The sequence below is a fragment of the Vespa crabro genome, chromosome 5 (assembly GCF_910589235.1).
Source record: "Vespa crabro chromosome 5, iyVesCrab1.2, whole genome shotgun sequence".
Taxonomy (NCBI): domain Eukaryota; kingdom Metazoa; phylum Arthropoda; class Insecta; order Hymenoptera; family Vespidae; genus Vespa; species Vespa crabro.
Window position 1 is genome coordinate 11121653 of NC_060959.1, and position 22608 is coordinate 11144260.

Genomic DNA, 22608 nt, shown 5'->3' on the forward strand with positions numbered 1-22608 from the left:
GAGAAAGCTCTGAACGGGATATCCGGCTGCCCGAGTCCGAACATTTATGTGGGATTTCCTCTAGCGTATCATATTATCTACGCGCTTATAGTTATACCGAAATTTTCAGAGCTTTTCCATGAAATTCTCCGCTTCGATGGAGAATTAAACTCTGTTAGCTCTTCGCGGATTTGCATTGCCATGGTTAACTGTACCATGTAATATAATAATTCATAATTTATTGGATATATATAGATAGATGGAAAATATTATTTTATTTTCACGTTATATCAGATTCTTAAGAGATAATCGATCTCGTTATATATTACGCACGAAGGATTTCGATTGTTAGCTCTTTTACGATAATTTTGGTAAAGCAGAAGTTAAGATCGGAAGATATATTCTTTATAGTAATTTGAGGGCTCTCTACTTGTTCCAATAGTGCTTACAAAAGCAAGGAGCTTAAACCGTTAGAAGATATCGTCGTTCTACTTATCCGTAGTCGTAGCACGCAAACCGTACCGACTTTCCGATACAAGCGTTTCGTGGATAACCACAGAGAAAGGATGAAGGGAGGAGGATGGAGCATTAGCAACAAAACGTCCAAGGAATCTCGTTTGGTTGCTTTAAAGGTTCTCTCTTGGCTGATATACAGAAAGAGAAAAAGAAAAAAAGAGAACCACCCACATCCTTCCGGTCTTTCGATCGGATCATGAGACCTAGTCGAAAGAAGATCCTATGGAGACTGTTACAAGTAGCTTTTTCCCAAGAACGGAAGCAAATATCGGATTCCGATAAGAGGAAATCGTGCTTTGAGCCTTTCTCCCTCTCTCTCCCTCTCTCTCTCTCTCTCTCTCTCTCTCTCTTTCGCGACACATAAACGAATCTAAGTTTAAATCGTCAAGTTATGTTCATTTGGAACAGACGATTATACTCGCAATTTTAAAGAAAAATTTCCAACGAACGTAGTTTAAATCCTTCCTGCAAAGTGTCGTAATTGTTCTATTAAAATCCTAGGATAGAAATTCAAAATTTGTTTTCGTTGTTTCTCTTTGGAGTTCCAAATGCAATAAATATAGGAAGCTGCTTTAAACGTTGCTCAAATTTTATGTGTTTGTTAAAGAAACTTTTCAGAGATGTTTGCGTGGCTTCTAGGAAAGGTGTAGGTTGGGGATCGGTGGTTGATGGTTGAAGGGCTAGGGAGAAGTAAGAGCGGAGAAATGGTTTCAACAAGTGAAATAAATCGCGATTTGAACGGCATACGCCGACCACCCACGGCTTTCGAGCTCCGCCTTCGCCCTTTCGCGTTTTACAATTACGGTAGTTTTATGAGTTTCACCGGCACACCCAACCCCACTCCTGTTCCTCTCACGCCTCTCCCACCATCACCCTCAGTAGTCCAGTCTGCCTCCGGGCAGACTTTCTGCCAACTTGTGATTGCGCAAGTTTCTGCTTTACGAGTACGAGCCTGGCGAGTTATCTGTCTGCGATTCTCCTTTTATAATCCACATACACGCGTGCTTGCACGTTCTAACATATCTTAAACGATCGGGCTTATGTTACATGATAAACGACGAAACGTCTTTTCGACTTAAGATCGTTATATATCTATATATATATATATACGATCATATTTTATATATATATATATATATATATATATATATATATATTATTATATATATACAAATTTTAATGAAAATCGTGCTTATTTAATATAAAAATAAAAATATTATATGTCCATAATTTATAAAGGGAGTAAATGATAAAATACGATATTGCTAAGAAAGATCGTTAAGAGATAATATATATTTTTACATTTACGTTTAATCTCATGAAACATAAATAAAGATAATTCTGAATTTCTCGAATATATTCGTCGTATTCCTTTGTAAGTCACACAAACAAAAGATCTTTTTAAGAAAGTCACGAATTAACGTAGACAATTAGAGCAGAGACGTTCTCGTCATAAAGCTTGTTCGCGAGTCTCGCATCGTTCGAGAAGAAAGTGTCTACAGTCTCGATTCTGATCGCGACCGACGGCATACTTTGTTCTAACGACGATCTCGTTGTCGTTGGCGGACGTTAACGAAGCGGCGCGACATAATGAGGTGTGACACGAACCTGCTGCTGGATGGTTTGCTCGTAGTGAGAAAACTGGTGGAGGGTGAGGAATAGGAAGGGAGGGGATGGAGGAGAACGGACTGGTTCACAGGGTGAAAGAGAACTGGAGGGCTGCTTCAGACACCCCTGTTACGTGAACGAACGTCTGATGGGGAGGGTTCGACTTTACTTGTCTCCTTCTTCCGTCGGATTTCCATTCTGCTCGCGTAACTCGCGGCCACGCGTGCGCACTTCTCCAAGCATACTCTTTCTTTTCTTTTACTTCCTTTTCTTTCTTTTTTTTTTCTTCTTTTCTTTTCCTTTTTCTCTTTTTCATTTTCTTTTTTTTTTTTTCTTTTTTTTCCTTTTTCACCTTCATTCTTTTCTCTTTCGCGAGCAGAATCGAGAGAAGCCCCAACGAGTCTCGATATAGTAACTCCGATATGTTGCTCTTTGCTGTTCTGTTTAAATACACTTTGGAAGAAAAATTGAACGACTGTAATATTCATTGTGTTTAATTTACATTCGTAATTCTTAATAATTGTATTCTCTTTTGTTAATCATTCTTTCATCCTTTGTATCGTCTAACATTTAATTGAAAAATTCAATTTTCCTTTTGTACGTTTCACGACAGTGACAACGTACTGTTACACTTTACGTAAAAGTAATGTCCTCTTGAAATTAGTCTCACCTAACTCCCAAGCACGTGCACGGAAAAGGGAAAAAAGAAAGAAAATAAAAACACCGTACCGTTTGTTTTATTACCCGCAGAAACGTATCGCAGCTATTTGGTTTATCGCTTTACCACGTGACACCGAGCAAGGGTCTTAAAAAGAACGTTTCAAACGTAAGAAGGAAAGAAAAAGTATAAAAGTGCGTTTTCGTTCGATATATTGAACGAGCACGTAGTTCGGGAAATTGTTTATCGGTTAGTAATAAAATTGGTATTGCATTTCATAGAAGGAAAAAAAAAGAAGAAAGGAAAATAAAAAATATTCAACTCCAAAACGCTTTAATAATTTCTTCGTATTAGGCACGCTTGATTATTTTCTTTGATCATATTTCTCTAAATGATAATCGATTTACGACAATGCCACCACGATCAAAAGTCGTGCCTTTAGTAAAGAAAAACCGTTCGAACGGAAGGTTTTAAAGATAGGAAGGCACCACGATCGTCGGCGTAAAGATGTAAGCGGGTGAAAGGTCACGTAGTAGTTCCTTTTAATCGTTGCTGCAATAAATAGTATAAACGTAAAATATTACGATCTTATATATATATATATATACATATATGTATATATATTTCTTCTGCATAACTTATTAAAAGAAGAAAAAAGGTCGAGAAAAGAGAAAGGAATAAGAGCAAAGAGTAGAAAACTGCAAAATACTCGAGAGCGTCCGAATTAATTAATAACGCTTAGCCCCGTGCAAAAAGCGTGAAATTACTTTCGGTTATGGGAAAGAGAAGAGAAGAGAAGAAGAAAAAGAAATGGGCTAAGGAGAGAAAAATCGAGGGAAGAAGGACAAAAAAAAGAAAAAAAGAGAAAAAAAGAGAAAAAAAAAGAAAAGAACGAGAAAAGAAATGAAAAGGGAAAAAAAAATTAAACGCAGTTCGAACGAGCATTAATTAAAAACTTCCGACCACCTGGATTTCGTACTTTGGGCTAAGGGCACATTATTGTTACAGTTGTCGACGAAGAGCCGTCGAAACGACGTTTACGAATCGTTGAATAGTTTCGTTAGGGAATAGGGAAGGGTGATTTCGTATCAAGAGCCAAGGCACGTAATGAGACATTTTAATTAACACACCTCGCCCGCACTCACCCACGCCAACGTAGGATTTTATTCCGATCGAGAGCACCGATACCTTTTGATCTCTCTCCCTCTTTCTCTCAATTCGGTGCGCCCGCGCAAGCACGCATTTCGGCCTCGATAAAGCATCGATCGATCGGAATTTAGCCGTCTACTCGTAGTATATAGCATCGCGCACGCAGATTTTGTTTTCTACGAGTACCCTCCTCTACCAATTCGTTGACGTGGAAAACGAAGCGACTCGTTCGTCTCGATTGCTGAAATTTACTTTACCGTAGTCGTTAAGTCTTTATTGCTATTTCGAGACGGAGTAGACGAGTAAGAAACGTAAGACAAACGTGATCTCATTAAGAACATTGCCGACATAGAAATCTGGAAAATTCGAATAGTATTAACTATGCACACCTACATATGTGTGTGTGTGTGTGTGTGTGTGTGTTTGTTGCTTAAAAAACTTTATAACGTTATTATAAACTGGTAGATGTTGTAGGAGAATGATGAACGAGATATAAAGTTTAATATAGATACTTTGAAGTTACTTTCATTATCAAAATTAAACATTGTTTATTATTTTTAATTGATTCATTTTCCAAATGATGTTGATCGAGCACGTTTTACTTATAATCAGTTAAATGGATAAATAAAGTATGCTCTGTAAATGATGAATCCACTTTTTACCAACGTTCCTGATTGAATTTATGTGCTTTGAATGTCTCAGGGAGATATGTCTGACCTCGTTAGAACGACAATTTCCGACGTAAAAGCGAACGCGAAGCTTTATGCAAGCTGGCAGAATCCATTCTCGTCGATATTCGTTAACCCGGTGATCCGATGAAAATAGCTTACGTCGAACGAGACCACGATATCCGGCCTACCGTTGTTGCTGCTGTTGTTGTTGTCTAAATCACGGATTAAGTAAATACATGATCGACGGTGATGTCTCGACGTTATCAACCTCCAATCCACTTATGCTGGAAAATTTGTACGTACTCGCGTACATATTCCAACGCATTTAATGTTCGATACTTCGAAAATCATGATGAATATTTTATCATTAAACGATATTGCTATCGAAATAATCATGTAAAAGTAATATCGATTTTCTTGTATCTTTTTATGATTCTGAACGTTTTAATCCTGATTGAAATTATCTATTGACCCGTTTCAATCAGTTAAAAGTAATGTCGATTTATCCCATATATTTGAAAAAAAAAAAATGAAAAAAATGAAAAAAGTGAAAAACGAGCAATTTCAAAGTAAATACATACATACATACATATATATATATATATATATATATATATATATATATATATATATATATACATATATATATATATATTTTACTTTTATTTTATTTGATTTTATTATAATATTATCGTATATATTTTAATTTTATTGTATTTAAAAATAAATAGTAAAATACCACGAATAAAATAAAATTTATATGTATATATACATATATATAAAAATATACGTGATATACTCATCGGATGGTCATAGTCGAACGTATGTGGCCGCAAAACGACGACTCGTTCAACTAGGAAGGATCTATAGCCTTAGGGAGCCTGCGAAACGACTTGGAGTTTTCACGATACATCGAGTTACGATTCATCGATCGTAGACGTCCGATCTTGGCTCTCCTTTCCCGTTTTCTTTTACTATGAATCCACCTGACCCTTCGTCGTCTGACTTACGCTTCGACTTCCTTCTTTCCCTTCTTTCCCCTTTTTCCCCTGACGATCCACCTTTTTGAAATGATAGCCACCGAAGATCCGGGTCGCGCGTAAATTTCCGGAATCTTAGCTGATTTATCGCCGACTGAAATATAGTTCGCCGCCGTTGGAGGTTGCGCTTTAAGAATTCCCGTTTTACCTTCGACCTCTTACCCTCCTCTTACACCCCTTCTTCCTCCTTCCGCCAGAAGAAATATTTTCTTCTCATGCCTGTTTGTAAATCGAGCCGTCGTAATTTTCACACTTTTTTTTTTAAGACCATGCAAACGCATAAATCGACCGTCGAGTATTATACGTTATCGCATTAACGTTAAATTAACAAAATATTTATTTGATTTAATACTTTTTTCTCTATTTCTTATTTTTTTCTATTTATTTTTTTTTTCTTTTTTATTTATTATTTTCACATATTTATTTATCCCTTTTTCGTTACTTCGTTACGTCGTTCAATTCTTTAATCCAAATCCCTGACGAACGTTGCTAATCCTAACGCGATTCCACTTTTGTTTTTCCAAGAGGTTCGAATCTCGCGAAGGGTGTCGAATGTAGAGGGGATTCGGAGAAGTGGAAAGGCACGAGAACGCCGGTAGGCACGACTAAGGATTTGTTAGGCAAACACCATTCGCGCGTTAGGACAACAAATCACTGAGTGTCAGTCTTCCATCAGTCGAACGATCAACAAGATGTCTAGTACGGATCTCTTTTAATTTCGTAGAGTTTAATTAATGTGATATTTATATGCGTGATTTTATACATGGAAATATATTAATAAATCAATTTTAAGTTATAACAAATGAAACAAAAATTGTATTATATTATAATTATGTCGTTATTGAGATACGTTCTATAAAAATTTTTAGATAAATCGACTTTAAAGATTCATCGTATACGTATATATTTAACAATAGCATGATTGCGAAATATCGACGATATCGATTCTCTTATATCGATAGTATCTAAGTACATAAATAAAAAGAGGACATTTTTCTCTTTAAAATGCTTTTTGTTTCAAGTCTCTACGACGTTTCGTTCCGAAGATATTACCTTTCAAATATTGTCATTCATAATTCTTCGATAGTACGTATGTTAGTAGTAAAACAAAAGAAGAACGTTTACGTTTGTCAGCTGAGCAGCCAGCGTAAATTCCAAGAATTTATGTAGGTCAGTGTGTCAATCAATTTTAGTCAATGGAATTATGTAGGTCACTGGATCATTCAAAATATTTGACTTTTTAAATTAGAATATCTCAGAAACTAATAGTCGTAGAAACTTCAAACAAATATCATTTTAAAGCGCAAATATCACTCTATCTTATAATTATATTGTTAATAAGGGTTTACTATTTTTTATAAACAATTTGTTATAAACAATTTTCAAAATGAATTTTTTTTTCCATTTTTTTTAAATAATTCATTTGTACAAGATATGTATAGGTATATACATTTAAAAATTTTATATAAACAATTTGTTATAAACATTTTGTTATAAACATTTTGTTATATAAAATTTCCACAAAGAATTTTTTTCGACTAACACTATATAGTCGAGTTATATATGCACAGGCACATATACTTTTCATTTTGTAGTAAACAATTTTTTATAAACAATTTTTTATAAACAATTTTTTATAAACAATTTTTTATAAACATTTTGTTATATACAATTTTCATAATCAATTTTCTCTCTCGAGTGACGCTAAATAATCCGTTTATATATAAACAGATACATGTATTTATCTATTTGTTATAAACAATTTTTTATAAATGTTTTATTATAATAATTTTATTATACACAATTTTCATAATCAGTTTTTTCTCTACTAGCACTAGATAATGCTATATATATATATATATGCAACTATTTAACAATTTGTTTTAAACCATTATAAATAATTATAGTATAACTAATAAAAAAATTTCTTACCGATTGATGTCATTCGTAATGACGGTTAACCTCACTTATTTAATTACTCAATATTTTCACAAATAATTGAAAATTGAAATAAATCATTTCTTCGATATCTCCATTAGTTATTATTAGTAATAGACAAGTCGGAAGGAGGGAAGAGATCGATCGTAAGAAAAAGTGAAAATGTCGAACGTGTATAAATAAGAAAACGGAAGTCGGAAGGAATAGAACGGAATGCGAAGAGTCAGTCCACGCACGTATTCCATCAAGTATACGGCCCGGAAGCTGGTTGAGGGGTCAAAGGTGGATCGCCGGAACTATATTTTGCAGCAGCGTGCTGGTTTAACCCTAAGATAAATGTAGCCACATTTGAGTACGAATACACGGTCTCCTTCAAAGGTATCAAGAGAGCGAGAAAGAGAGAAAACGTGTCATTAAGCCCACCCTTTATCGGACAGCCGGTGCGATTTAGATCAACGTTCAACGATAAACTTCAAACTTCCTTTCGTGGTTCGGATCGCCCACTATCGATTCCTCGTTCACGAAGGGAAAGGAGCAATCGATTTTCTTTGTTATAAATAGAACGAGGCGTATAAAAGCGGACTTACATATGCCAGGAAAATCTTGCTTAGGGGTCGATGACATTACACTTTCGCTCAATAAGTTATTTCATTTTTTTTTTCCTTTTTTTCCTTTCTTTTTTCATTCGCATCTCAATTTTTCAGCGTGGCTTCCAAAAGTAGATCAGGGAAGGGAATTATTTAAATACAATTTAATTGGCAAACAAAACCTATGTCAATAATATAATTAACATAATGTTCTGTTATGAATAATGTATAGGTTTAATCACATCATGAGTCATATGTGCACGTCAAAGGTATTATCTACAATATAATTAACGTATATGGTATATAATCATACGTATATTTGATGAAAGAGCTTTAATACCAACATAATAGCTTCTAGTATCGGAGCATAACAGGTGAGAAGGTAACTATAGCTATTTGGAATCGACGTAATCATCCTTGAGGCGTATATACGGAAGAAGAGCGAAACAGCTTATCGATACTCCACCCGATCGAGCTCTACTCAGCAGAAGAAGGTGAATTTAACGATGCGCTGCAAATTGCTTCGATCTCCCTCCCTCTCGTCTCTTTTTCTCTCTCTTTCTCTCTCTCTCTCTCTCTCTCTCTCTCTCTCTCTCTTTTTCTCTTTCTCTCTTCTCCATCCACCCTCGCGCAAATAATTTACATAAAAAACTTCGTGACGCGAGCGAATCGTCGGTGATCACGATGCTCTGTATTCTGTAAGCACCTTTCCGTATCGACAGGAACAAATATAGCATCGACTCGAGGTGCTATCCGACGTGAGCAACGAAGTGGGAGCAACCAATCGACTTTTGACGTTGATCGATCATGGAACCTCCTTTAGCTCATCCATCGAATCGGCTTAGCTTGGTAATTTCTATCCGTTATAAATTTTACTGTTTATATTTATCGAACATTTACTGTATTTCACTTCGTTCGGGCAACAAGACCAATTCGAACGATCGATATCGAAGATCGATAAAACATTCGAACGAATGAACGAAATGAACGAATAAGGGGAAAAACAAAATGGAATGAAGGAAAAAAAAAGCTCAGCGAGCTTGATTGTTTTTCCTTCTTTTTTTCCCCGGTTTTAAATACCAACCTCAATTCATTTCCCTCTTTGAATGACTTTTTCAAGGTAGGCAAAGTTTGGCCGAGCTTTTCGGAGAAGCAAAAATGAAAAATTCCTTCGAACGTTGAATCGAAAAGAGGAACGCGTATTCTCTGATAAATTGTTCGCGTCGTTTCTCCCATCGAGCATGATAATTCCCCGTATATTTTCTTCTTCGCTGCCTATAACGCGAACCCGTTATACTAGGAGCGACGTAAGAGAAACTACCGGTTGTAACGGTTACCCATTTTCGTTATTCATCCGACAGCGAGACATTTTTCATGTTGCCTCAACGCACGGAACGCCGTACGGCGATCGAAAAGTCAATGGAGAACAATACAACACCGTTTTTCTCGAGTTTCTGTTAGAACGATGTCACTCTCTCTCTCTCTCTCTCCCTCTGTGTGTGTGTGTGTGTGTGTTTTGACGCTGTTAGGTGTGTGCGTAAATGTATGTCAGAACGAGATGCTTGTACTACTCGGTTGACGTTATTTCATATCTCGTTTGAAATAAAATTTTTCAAATATAGTACAAACACAATTGTTCCCATCTAACTGAGGAAACGAACGAATACGTAATAGTTATCGTTCACATGATCTTTTTTTTATATGAAAAATCGGGGTGAAAGAAAAAGACACATCTAAAATGTCATCCACGAGATCCTTGAGCTTGGCCCTATATATTAAGACGTTTGTCTTGCATCTGACGTTGCATCTCACTCACTGAGAAATAGAAAGCCCAGGGTGTTCCTTCAGAGAAAGGAGCTTCACCTACTCTATGTAGCTGCACGTGACGTCTAACGTAACCCCAATAATTCACCTAGTGTAGAAGGGCCCACAGAGTAGGGAAGTTGTTCTACTTCGAGCAACTAAACCCAATCCCCTTTCATCCTTCTCCCTTTACCCTCGTATTATACTCTCATCCTCATCTCTTTCTCTATTTCTTTTTTATCGCGCTCGTAATACAAATTTCAACGATCTTTATTATACTACTTTCCCAACATATCAAGCTACAATAATTTATCAATAGTTATTTTTATTTCACATTAAATCGTTTCCAATTTTCGTTTCGATACTACTTATCGAACTATTTTACTACATCAGATCTTAATCTTTTTCACGAAGCACTTTGTCTCAGGAAATAAACTTTGTTCCTCTTTCTCACCCTATATCAGGCACCACCGGCGTCACCTTGAGATTCCTTCAGAATAACCTTAGGCACTACCAAGCAAGTTTGCGAAGGGATGAACGAGAAATTACAGGGAGGTTTAGCTAAATTCCTTCTTCGACCTGTTTCTCTCTCTCTCTCTCTCTCTCTCTCTCTCTCTCTCTCTCTCTATCCCTCCCTCTCTTTCTCTCGACCTCCATCTACCTTCCCTTAGACTTCCGTAGGCTCCCACTCCCAATGGGATCGGTAATTACTACCGAACGAGCTCGACTCCGATCATTAATTTACCTTCAATTTCGAAGGTTATGCTTTGCCACGAAAGCCACCGCCATCACCGGTTCTAGTGGTGCTGTTACTGGCCGGTATATTATCCCGAGGAGTATTGGCATGGAAAGAAAGGTAGCACGAGGGAGATGGATAGATAGATTTACAGATGGAAGTCAAAAGAGACAGAGAAAGGGAGAAAGAGAGATATACAACGAGAGAAAGGATTTTACCTCGCGGGAGAAAAATCGAAATGGGATAAAGTCAGGATCGAATGGCTTCCTTTCATCTTCTCTCGCGGAAGCTGTTTTTCCCTTTTACAATTTTCTGCTATAAGGTAGCGCTCAGGCCGGCTTTTACGTTCGATGAAAATCGAACGGGACGAGGAATCGCCGATGTGTCAGATGCACGCATATTGTGCGAACGTTCCGCGTATTCGCGGTAACCTCGGATAAAGGATCTCACCGTATATATCTATGTGTGTGTACGTGTATATGATGTGCACCAGGAGAGTGCACGAAAGAAAGAAAGAGAGAGAGAGAGAGAGAAAGAGGACTACTCATCGATGACGAGATTAGATTCGTTTCACGGACGAGCGGCTCTATTCGAAGATTAAAAGGAGTGCCGAGAGTGGAGGTAAATGAGTTGGGACTACTTTTAAATCTGTCCTGGATCCGGAGTAGTAAAAAAGGTGGCACTTAATCGAGAGGACACTCGAGCGTGAGGCGAGATAAATCGATTTCATTTAAGGCGTTCTTTCTCTTTCTCGCTCTCTCTCTCTCTCTATCTCCCTCCATCTATCTATCTTCCACTCTCGCGTTTACGCATATACGTAGTAAACATACACATTCTTCTTTTCTAAATCAGATTTTAAATGTGGAGAGAAAGTAAATCAATAAATAACTTCTTTTCCTGTGTCTATTTGCGCGTAAGAAAAAGAGAGAGAAAACTAAGCGTTGCATATACTCAAAGTTATCGACCGATCGGCTATCTTGCTCATTGGAATTTCAGAAAAGTACTCGATGTTAAAGTGGAAGGAAAAGAAGCTCGTTTCTTTTATCCGCTTTCTCTCTCATCGTATCCTTTCCCGTCGAGGTCAAATGTATCTTCCTTCTTTTTTTTCCTCCCCCTTCTTTCATCTCCCTTCGTCTCTATTTCTCTCGTGGCACTCTTAAGTAATGACCCTGCCTTTCGTGTGGCCCTTCTTTTTTTCTTCTTCCTTTTCTCTGTTTCCTTTTTCTTTTTTTTTTTCTCCCAAGGAAAACGTTCTTATTCTCGGTAACTCTTGGTTAGAGAACGAAAAAAAAAGAAGGGGAAAAAAAAAGGTAGAAGAAGAGGAGAATGAGGAGGAGAAGGAGGAGGAGGAGGAGGAAACAGAAGAAAGAGTTCTTGTCGCCTCGTGGCCGAGATATTTGTAAGAACGAAGCTCTCTGGACAGATCCAGAGAGTTCAACGTGAACGAAGTGTAGCCTTGCGGGAAAGAGAAAAAAGTAAAAGAAAAAGAGTTAGGAGAAGAAGAAATGGAGGGAAGGAGAAAAACATTATGAAACTCGGGAGGATCTAATGTACTGGAAAATATATATTTAGTCAAAGCGAAGCTTTCTGCGATATATATATATATATATATATATATATATATATATACACATACTTGTGTACATATAGACGTACGTATATACTATTCTCGAGTATTTCCACGCATGAAGCTATTGTGCGGGAACTATCGCAAAGCTATTGACGAAATCGATGAACATTTATCAAATCGATGCAAGAAATCGAGGGACGAAGGAGAAAGGAATGAAAAATTCTTGCTCGTTCCTCGATCGACAAAATGATCGATCTTTCTGGCGAATACGAAAGATACAAGTTTTAAAGAATATTATAACTTTTTAATTATACCATTTTACATTATACTAACGGTAAATAATAACTATATAGAAACGATGCTCGTTAATTAACTAACTCATCCTGACCAGTTCGATCGTATACACATGCGATAAAGAGCAAAGACCGTTGTGAAAGAACTAGAATTTTGTTGAATACGATATCGTTATTTATTCATTCAACCAACGAAAAAGGCAAGCTCGATATTCCCGTCACGACCGAGGTAATTACGAACGCGTGAATACGGAAAGCAGGTGAGTATCGTGAGGCAACCCTCATACCCTTTACTCCCGTTAGGTGTAACCGATATAACGATCTATCGAATTAATTTCATCGGGAAAACTGTGAGGGAAAAAACGAAACGTCGGTAGGGTAAGTGGAAAAAAGAGAACGACGAGAAGAGGAAAATATTGAAGTATGCGCTTACAACTATGTACGCGTGTATAGATATCTATATGGTATACGTGTACGCCATTCGGAATTCATTGGAGAAGAGGAAACGGAGAAAATAGTATGAACGGAGATAGAAGGGACTAGTATTACTCTTGCAGTTGAAAAATATAATTCAGTCTGCGTATAAAGTCGACAGAATCGAGCGCGTAAATTTGAAGCTTCTACATACAAAAATTGATGCTACGAGTCACGTCATGGTATAGGGAATAGTATTTAGTGGACATAAGGGAATTCGACTTTTATCGAACGAACCAAGGTTAAGAAGACGAAAAAGATTGTCTAATGTAAGAAAAAGAGAGGAGAAAGAGAGAGCGAGCGAGCGAGCGAGCGAGCGAGAGAGAGAGAGAGAGAGAGAGAGAGAGAATAGTGGTTGGTAAAGTGAAAAAAAAAGAGAAAAAAAGTGGAAAGAGCTTAATTCTTCTAAGGCTCCGGTTCGAAGCAACGATCTACATTACTCCTCGAGGAGCATCAAAGGGTTTTTAAGGTACGTGTTACCTCGCGTAAAACGGAAATACAAATCCTCCCCTTGCCGTTGAGAAACGAAAAAGGAGGCCTTGCAGTACTTTTCTTCGCTTGCCAGCTCTTACATTCTACTTTTCCTTTGATTCTCATCGTCTATATATATACTTTTTCCTTCTCTCTCTCTCTCTCTCTCTCTCTCTCTTTATTTCTTTCTTCCTTTCTTTCTTTTTTTCGGTAACGGAATCTTTATACAGTACGTTCGGTCAATAAGAGATAAGTGAAATTCTGTGGTAGAAGGCAAACGGGAAAAGGATCGATTTCGCTTGCCGATGGATCCTTCGAAACAACGACCGCTAATGCGGACGTGGTTGTGTTCTTGAAGAGGGTGAATCCTCTCACCGGAAGGGGAAAGAGACTGGATCTGATGCACGCTTACGAAGCATAGCCAAAAAGCACACTTTATTACTCTTCTTCCCTTGTTTCTTCGAGTCCGTTTCGAAAGATACGATTTTTCTTTCTCCCTTGACTCCCATGAAGTTTTTAAACGTGAACGTTCAAAGAATAAAACCGAATTCCGATCGAAAATAAACAAAAAAATCTCATTCTTCTTTCTTTGTAAAAAGTCGATTGGGTGCTTCTATAAATGTCTACCTTTTTCTTGAGATATTTAAAATTGATTTCTTTCTTTTTTTTTTTTTTTTTTTATAGTTTCTTTGATAAAAATACGAAGGAAGTCAAACTGTATATCTATGGCCAAACCAATTCGAGAATAGTCTTTTATTGGTTTTCCTTCTCTACATTGACGTTTCTTAATTCAATTAATACATTTTTTACAATGAAATTTTATCTTTTAAAATAATATATGAGGAATAAAGAAGAAGAAAAGAAGTGTTAAAAACAAATCGCATTATCGTTTTAATTCAATTAATATCTGTTTAAGTATATTCTTTTTCATTGAACGTAATGCACCATTTTCGTGGACACATTTAGCTTAGATCAGATATATCTACGGATCATTGACCTGGACCCTTCGCTTTATTATCTGTCAAGACCCTAAAGAAGATCACGGAGAAGAGGACGACACTTAGATTTAGAACATCGTCGATAAGGAAATCCACGATAAAAAGAAGAGAGGAAAAATAAAGTGAAGATTCATTCGGAAATGCCGTGACCCTGCAGAATTACCGATTTAATCCGAAGTTATAGCAATTCAAAAGACAGTTCTTTCTCTCTCTCTCTCTCTCTCTCTCTCCTTTTTTTTCTTTCTGTCCATAGCCGTATAAGGATCTTAATACGATCAGAGTGTTAAGAGCAAAAGGTGATAATCGTGGTATTAACATCGATGTCTGTGTGCTATCATAGAAACTCTTGATACTCGTTAATGGAGAACATGAAAGGTTATCGCATGAACAGACAGAAATTTTTATTATATAGAGAGGGGAAAAAAAAAGAGAAGAAAAGAAAAAAAATTGTGTAATTTGCGATTCTCAAATTAAATTTCACAATGAAATATGATCTCTCTTCGTCTTGTCTCATACAAAGTATCGAACAAATGAATTCCTGATCCACCACTTTCATCTTCCTTTTTCAAATGGTCACAGTATTATCTTCTTGTGAGACGAATTGGCTTCGTCGAGGGAATTATTTTCTAAAGCAAATTTCGAGCTCTATGAGAGCACAATGAAAATGATTCATTTAACCGACTTTAATCCGCTCGAACGAATGATAAACACAGGACGATGTTAAGAGAAAAAGAGAGAGTGAGAGAGGAAGGGAAAACGCAATGGAGATAGAAAATACGCGGCAGATGTTTCGAATGTTCCAATAAAACACCGAAGCCAGCAATTCGACCACATACATATCGCAACGAACCAGGCGAGATCTACAACTAGCTGCGTCTGACATTAATGCGGCCTACAGTGGTCCATTAAAAAGATTCAGTAGAATTCTGGGAAAGAGGGAAAGGAGGAAAGAAGGAAAGTAGAGGAAAGTGGAGGGCTATCGCGGTTCGAAGGTGGTGAGCTTGGAATCGATAAGAATCGGACTCGGTGAGTCGACGTGAACCGTGGCTGTGGTCAACCCCAGAGAGAGAGAGAGAGAGGGAGAGAGAGAGGGAGAGAGAGAATGAGACAGAAAGGAAGAGAAGTAAAAGAGGGTGGGATATAGTCGATTCTGGCCAAGGGCCACTACTACCACCCTTCGAGATAACATCTTAACTGCTTATGCCGTTAACGTTCGAGAAAGCCACCACCTGTGCTTGAACCGGACCCTTCGAAAAGGGTTAGAATCGTGTCCTTGAACAGAAGCTATTCTTCCTATGCTTTTGGTCAAAGTTTTTTGGAAGGCACATTGAAGTAATGGAAAGAGGGTTGAACGCTGAGTCTATAAGTTTGTTCAAAAAAAGACAAAAAAGAAAAAGAAAAGAAAGAAAAAAGTAAAAGAAAAGAAAAAAGAAACTTGCTCCTTCGTTTTATTTATTATTATATTCGGTTAAACATGTGTAGAATTTAAGTTAAGAAATTTTATTAATTATTATCGATCGATCGATATCGAAAGGACAAGAAATGGCGACATCAGTAACGTCAAAAAAAAACTAGAGAATATGATAAATATATGTATATGAGGGAAGGACAGGAAAGTCGAGAACGCATTCCGCACGCAAGTTCTTCGTTGATGCCGAGTCGTCGACTTTCGCCTGAAACTCCTGAAACTTTCATGAGTTTCGCACCGATCAAGGGCCCGGCTTTTTATTTCCACGGAACGTTTTGCATTTTTACGACGAACGCCGGTATAAGATTATGTAGACCACGGTGTGCCGAGAACGCTCCCTTCTTACTCTTCACGAAGACCTTTGAGATGTTCGACGCGCGCACGCTATAACGAGAAGTTCACCCCTATTGCTCTTAAGATCCTCTTTCTCTCTCCTTTCGTCCTATATACTTCTAAGAAAGTGGTACCCAATGGACGTATAGTTATGGATAGGGGGTGCGGTTTCGGTTACGTTAGATGAATAAGCGATAGGATTCGTAGTTGTGTGAAGTTGGCGAGAAAGAAGAGTTAGCTCTTTTTTCGATTTTCTTTTTCTTTCCCCCTTTTTTTTTCTTTTTTTTCCTCTTTTTTTCCTCTTTTTTTTTTTTTTTGTTATTTTAATGAAAAGCTCCGTACGAGAGAAGAAAGGAATTCAAGGATGAATCATGGGCGCAACGTGGTATGCATCTTGCTCGTTTGAAAATCGTGATTATATCTTGAGAAAATGATTTTCTTGTTCCTTCGAATTTCTTTGTTTTGTTTTTATTAAAAATACCAGCATGGAAATATATTCCTTTTCATTGGGGTTAATTCGAATTCGAAGTCTTTTCGAAGCGGCGAATAAAATATTTATATATATATATATATATATCGACCAACCCCTTCCTTTCAACGAACCCTTTCAAAGCCAGTCCTACAGAGCTTTCCATTTCTTCTTCTCCTTATATAACTTTATTCTTCATCCAGGCGACGACGATGGCGGTTCCAACGACCGACCTTGAGTGGCCCAATCTCATTTTTATTCTAGGAAATCCGTATTCGACGAGACTTGCGCTGTTCCTCTTGACGAACTCAAACGAAGTAAGAAAAAGGGATAAAAAAAAAATCAAGGAGAAGAAGAAGAAAGAAAAAGAGTGGGATATAGAGATAGAGAGACGGAGAGAGATAGGGATAGAGAGAGAGAGAGAGAGAGAGAGAGAGAGAGAGAGAGAGAGAGAAAAGTCCTGCTCTTCTTTCATCATTGACGAAGACGAAGAAGACGTAGAAAACGAACGAGAGAACTTGGGATAAGTCGATCCGTCAGGTGCGACCCGGAAAAGAAAGCTTTCAATGGAAACGTCTCAGGCTAAGAACGTGGATTTCCGAGTTCCACGAAAATCGACGAACTTTCGTTCGAAGTGGAAAGAGGAAGCGACCTCGGGACCGTTTTCCAAGCTCGAACTCTATCGTTAGAGGCTACGTCGAAACGATATCCATCCAGAGTCGTGGGCAAATACGCCGAAATCCGAAGATCCGCTCTTCTCCTCTCCGAAAGGAGGAAAGATCTCTCTGTTTCTCTCGCTCTCTCGTTCTCTTTTCTTTTTTCTAGTGCGCGGAATATCGGAGAAAAAGGACAACGAAGATTCCTTTTCGTTGAACATTCTTGTCACGTACAAGTTGATGGATAAACGCGGTCTCCTTAAATCTTTCGACGATTATCTCGAATATAGTTACTTAGCTAACTTATCCATTTTATTTTTCTTTTTCCTTCGTTTATACAGTCGAATAAAATAGTTCCGTGATTCTCGTTATACGATGTTTATCGTATTCGAACATTAGGAAACCGGAAATAATCTAATCCATTGAACAATCAAGGGTGATACCGAAGATATTACAAGCGTCTAGCAATAAAGTTCGTCGGGGTCGTTAAATTTCGAAATCACGGGCACAGCTGTTTCCGCTAGTGACCGTAGGAAAACAAACGAAGCACAAGAGCGAAGGAGCTGCTCAATAAAACATAAGAGGACGATCAAATAAAACCACCGACGCATTGAGATACTGTCAGCAAAAGGGAGAGAGAGAGAGAGATAGAGAGAGAGAGAGATAGAGAGAGAGAGAGAGAGAAAGGAAGGAGGTGGAAATGGACTGGAGGAAGATAGAAAAATATATGTATGTGTGCGTCTATTAAAGTGAGAGAAAAAAAGAAGAGAGAAAGAGAGAGGAAGGATTCAGCGTTCATCGATCCGGAAGCATCGGCTTACTCGTAGATCCGTTGGCTGCTCTCTTCACGGGTAAACGACTTCTCCTCTCTTTCTCTACGAATCGCGCATACCATCGATGCGGAATCGTAAAATTCTGAAAAATTTATCGCTCACTGCCTTCTGCCTTCCAACCGTGCGATATCGTCAATGGGATGAGTTCCAGCCGACGGAATTTCCCAGAATGCGAGACGGTTGGTGCTACATATTTAAGCGGTCGATCATCTCGCCTGTACACTCCGTAAATTCTGGCAATGCGAGAAAAGAGAAGCAATGCTCTCGTGCGAGTCCTCTCCCACAGCTTACTCGCACCACCGTCCAACGGCAACGTTCGCAACGCTCCTTTCCCTCCCTCTGAATGAATTTTTGAACGACCATCGAAAAGTCTCGCGAGTGCTCGCAAAAATAAAAATGGATTATGCCGCTTAAAAAAGAGCCGCCGCCGCCATCACCACCACCACCACCACCACCTAGCGTATTTGCTCTTCCAACAGAAATTCGCATTTAAATCGAACCGCCGCTGCGCACCAGCCTGTTCACGCGCGATTTTACATATCCTCTCCTCTTATTCCTCTTTATCTTCCCTACTTTTTCTTTCTTTTATTTTTATTATTTATCTTTTATCCGCTTTTCGTATAAATTGAATTTCGTCATTATGTCTTCTTCTTTCTTTTTTTGTTTTTTCTTTCTCTTCCTACCCATCCCTTTCATTCTCCCTCTTTGCTTCCCTCTATCGTTACGTAATTTCTCCGACTTCTATCAGAATAGGAAATTTTACGGATCGTAAAGTAACATATTCGGTTATACGACGAGCATAATTAATTTCACTCTTGTACGATGATTATTAGACCTTTTGGAGTGGCAAACCTTTAATGACTGTATTTTATATTTTATAAAAGCTGACGCGTATCCGTTAAGAAAGGATAAATTTGTGATAACGACTTTGAAGTTGTAAAAATACATTTTATTCGAACGATAGAATCGTACGATAGGAAAGATTAAAATGATAAAGATGCCATGCGAAGCGTTAGGTTAACGCTTAGCATTCGTAATTTCGATGACAACGCGATAATGCTGACCGTGTCCCACCGTCCGAAACAATTTATAAGTCCCCCTATCTCGACGGGTCGTTTTAAATTATGAAGCACTTTATAACGAGAAGTAACAACGACCACGGGGGAAAAGCACGGTGAGAGTAAGAAGACGCTCGCCGATGCTGAAATTCTGTCGCGAAATCGACCCTCGTAATTTCTCCACTCCCAGGCCGTACCTAGCGCCACCTGCTCGCGCACGCGAAATCCGATAGACGTGCAATTAATTGTCCGGAGATAATTAATACCGCAACGTGGCGACTAGGAAGTCGAAATTATTAAAAGTTCATCCGGGCGTTGATTTATACGCTCGTTACTCGTGAAATGCTCTACAAGTGGAGTCGCCAAAAGTACAATGAAAAGCTAAAATTTGTTATCGCTCCTTCCCGAATTTATAATAATTATTATCCAATTAACGCAAATGACGATCGTATGCTAATAAGAATATATGGATAAACGGTATGTATCTGTAAGAAATGTAATGTCGCGAATTCGTATGTTTATGTAATATCGGATCGCATACAGGACGCTGAGCATTATCGAAATACGATGAATTTTGTTAACAACGTTGTAGATTAATTTATACGGGGGTAATAACGCAAATGCCGAAGTCGTACTATATGCGGAGGTAAAGCGTACCGCGATCATCACCATTGGGTTCCGTGTATACCATAAATTTTGCAACGTATTACGGTAAGCTCGTTCCATGTAGAATACTGCGTTAATGGCGAGTGCGGGTGATAGCGGAGGAGGAGTGAGTACGAGATGAGGTTCCTAGGAGATAGGGGTGTTCGCAGGGTTGGCTAAAGAGACTTGCAAGACCTTCTTGCGATATCGAGTCCCTCAGGAAAGAGCTTGTTCCTCTAATGGATCTATTAGTTCCGTCTACCGAGTGTCCAATCAGTGTCAATGAAGCTATTAATGCGAAAACCTAATAATTACTAACGATATTCTCGTAGCCAGTGTCTGGTGCGACGTTGCAACTCTATCTCACGAGGTTTCAATAGACGCAGAGACCATTCTCTGTTTGACTTGCCTGACGGAGATATCATTACTAGGAGCACGTCGTAAAAATATTTTACAACGTAAACGTATCCGGCGAGAGCAGTAACGAACCGCGAAGATTAAATTTCACCAAATACGTATGTACGATACCAACAAAAACTGGCTCTCTCGCTTGGAGCAACGATGCCGTTCATCGATTTGTCCATTATCTACATTCCAATTAGCCATTTGCTCGCTCGTTGTATTCCAACCGGTGGAAGCCACGCTGCTCTCTGTATGGACCCGAGGACGCGATAACTTTCCATATCGTCTCTTTTATCCGATCCAACGTTTTATCTCGTTGCGGTTTTCCACGATGATGAACACGCTGATTTCTATTCTTTCTTTGCAATATTTTTTATTTCAATATTTAATCAACAACAAAATAAGAGATTAACGTCTTACCGTATCGAAGACATACTGATATATTGTCTTAATAATCCTTCCTCGTTGCACTGAGCTTCCGAAGATTTCAATTCCGCTTTCATCTGCGCTGAATTCGCGCAATTCTCTCACGCATTTACATTATATATTAAAGTATTATGACATGTTGAGAAAATGAGAATAATAAAAACGTTATTCGACTATTTGATAGACGAACACGACAATTCTTATTTCACGGCACGCACTTTCGAATGATATCGTCTAATTAAGATCACGATTAGATGTATCTTCTAAAAGAAAGATTAATTAAGAGATAGATCGTAGAATTTCTTAGCATTGAATGAATTTTTACATGTTAAGATTTATATTTATTTTTTCTTACATAGCCATCGTATAATATACTTTTCAATTTACGATTGGACACATTGTTTAAGTAGTCAATGGTTTTATAGAAACGGACAAATATACGGTAAAATATGAAAGTTTTATCGATCAAAAAAATTTCAGCTCGATATTTTCTTCAAAAAAGAAATGTTCTCTCAAATACGAACGTTCTGATAATCCTTCGAGTGTCTATTAATTCGTATAAAATACGATAACGCACACGTCACCAACGCGAAAACTAAGGAACCGACGAACAAGGGATGCAAAACATCCGCACGCTTACCGGCGACTGGAAGAGTGAACGAGAGTCGACTGCTCTTGAGTGCGCATGCGACACAAACAAACCGTAAAGAAAAACACGATGCACCCCCGAGTGGGGGTGCAACACCCTGCTCGTACTTACTAACGAACTATTATGGCGTTCCAGGAAATTGTGATTAATAAAAAGTGGATAATAATCCTAATGTTATACGTTAAAAAGGAAATAAAAAATTTTAAAATGAAAAAGAATGGTGACATACGGATATAAAATATTTGTATTAAATATTTCTTAATATAATCTAAAGATTTATTATATACGTAATTATTTTCATTTAAATGGCAATTATGGTTGATATTACTGCATTAACGTCTCTAATATTCATCGTACGTGAGTAATGCTTACCAGCTGAGATACTTAAGCTCGCGCAACATGATATAACGGGGCTCTTACGGCACGAATCAGTGGTATTACAACGGGTAATATCATCTCAACGTGCATTACGAGCGCTGATATCTTCATAAGGTGACGATAACGTTCTACGAAACTGTGCATCTAATAATGCCACTTTAATAAATCTTATGTCCTTGAGTCTGTTACGTCTAAATATATAATTATGATTTGAAAATTGTATAGGACTTTGACTACTTTAGATCGTCTGAAAAAATGAACAATAAAATCGACTGACTCTGCGTTGGAAAAATCTAAAAAGATCAAAGCCTTCGGAAATTACGTTCTACGGACGATGTCACGTCTACTCTCCGCTCGAGTTCTCACTCGTAGACAGTAAAGTCCTCTTTCAAGATATTCCTCCGTATTTCTATTCCTCTGGTACGTCTTCGAAGAGTATCCTAGACTTTTATTTCGAAGAAATTTCATTGTCGTTTTACTACACTCCTCTCTCTCTCTCTCTCTCTCTCTCTCTCTCTCTCTCTCTACCCTTTATCTTTTCGTATCAGTCTATTCTCTTCTATTCGTCGACGTAATTTTGCCGGGGGAAAAAAAGTAAATTTAAATGAATATCAGAAAATTTGCAGACACGCGTATATCGTATATCTCGAAAGAACGAAAAAAGTATATTTCGCAAGACAATTACGTGCGTACAAAAGAATTTTTTTTTTACTATCATCGTCGGTTTAACATTAAACGGAATTCTAACTGAGGAATTCTATCGCCTGGTCAAACCGTCAAGATGAGCTTTATCGTACCAG

The 22608-nt window shown here is 37.9% G+C and overlaps 1 protein-coding gene across 1 annotated transcript in view; it reads right to left on the reverse strand.

Moving 5' to 3' along the window:
* LOC124424119 (semaphorin-2A) overlaps positions 1-21406 on the reverse strand; it is a 367461-nt gene extending 346055 nt beyond the window's left edge. The window contains exon 1 of the mRNA XM_046962710.1: positions 20776-21406. The gene's annotated coding sequence lies outside the window, so the exon portion shown is untranslated. The remainder of the gene's footprint in view (positions 1-20775) is intronic.
* Between the last annotated feature and the right edge of the window lie 1202 nt (positions 21407-22608).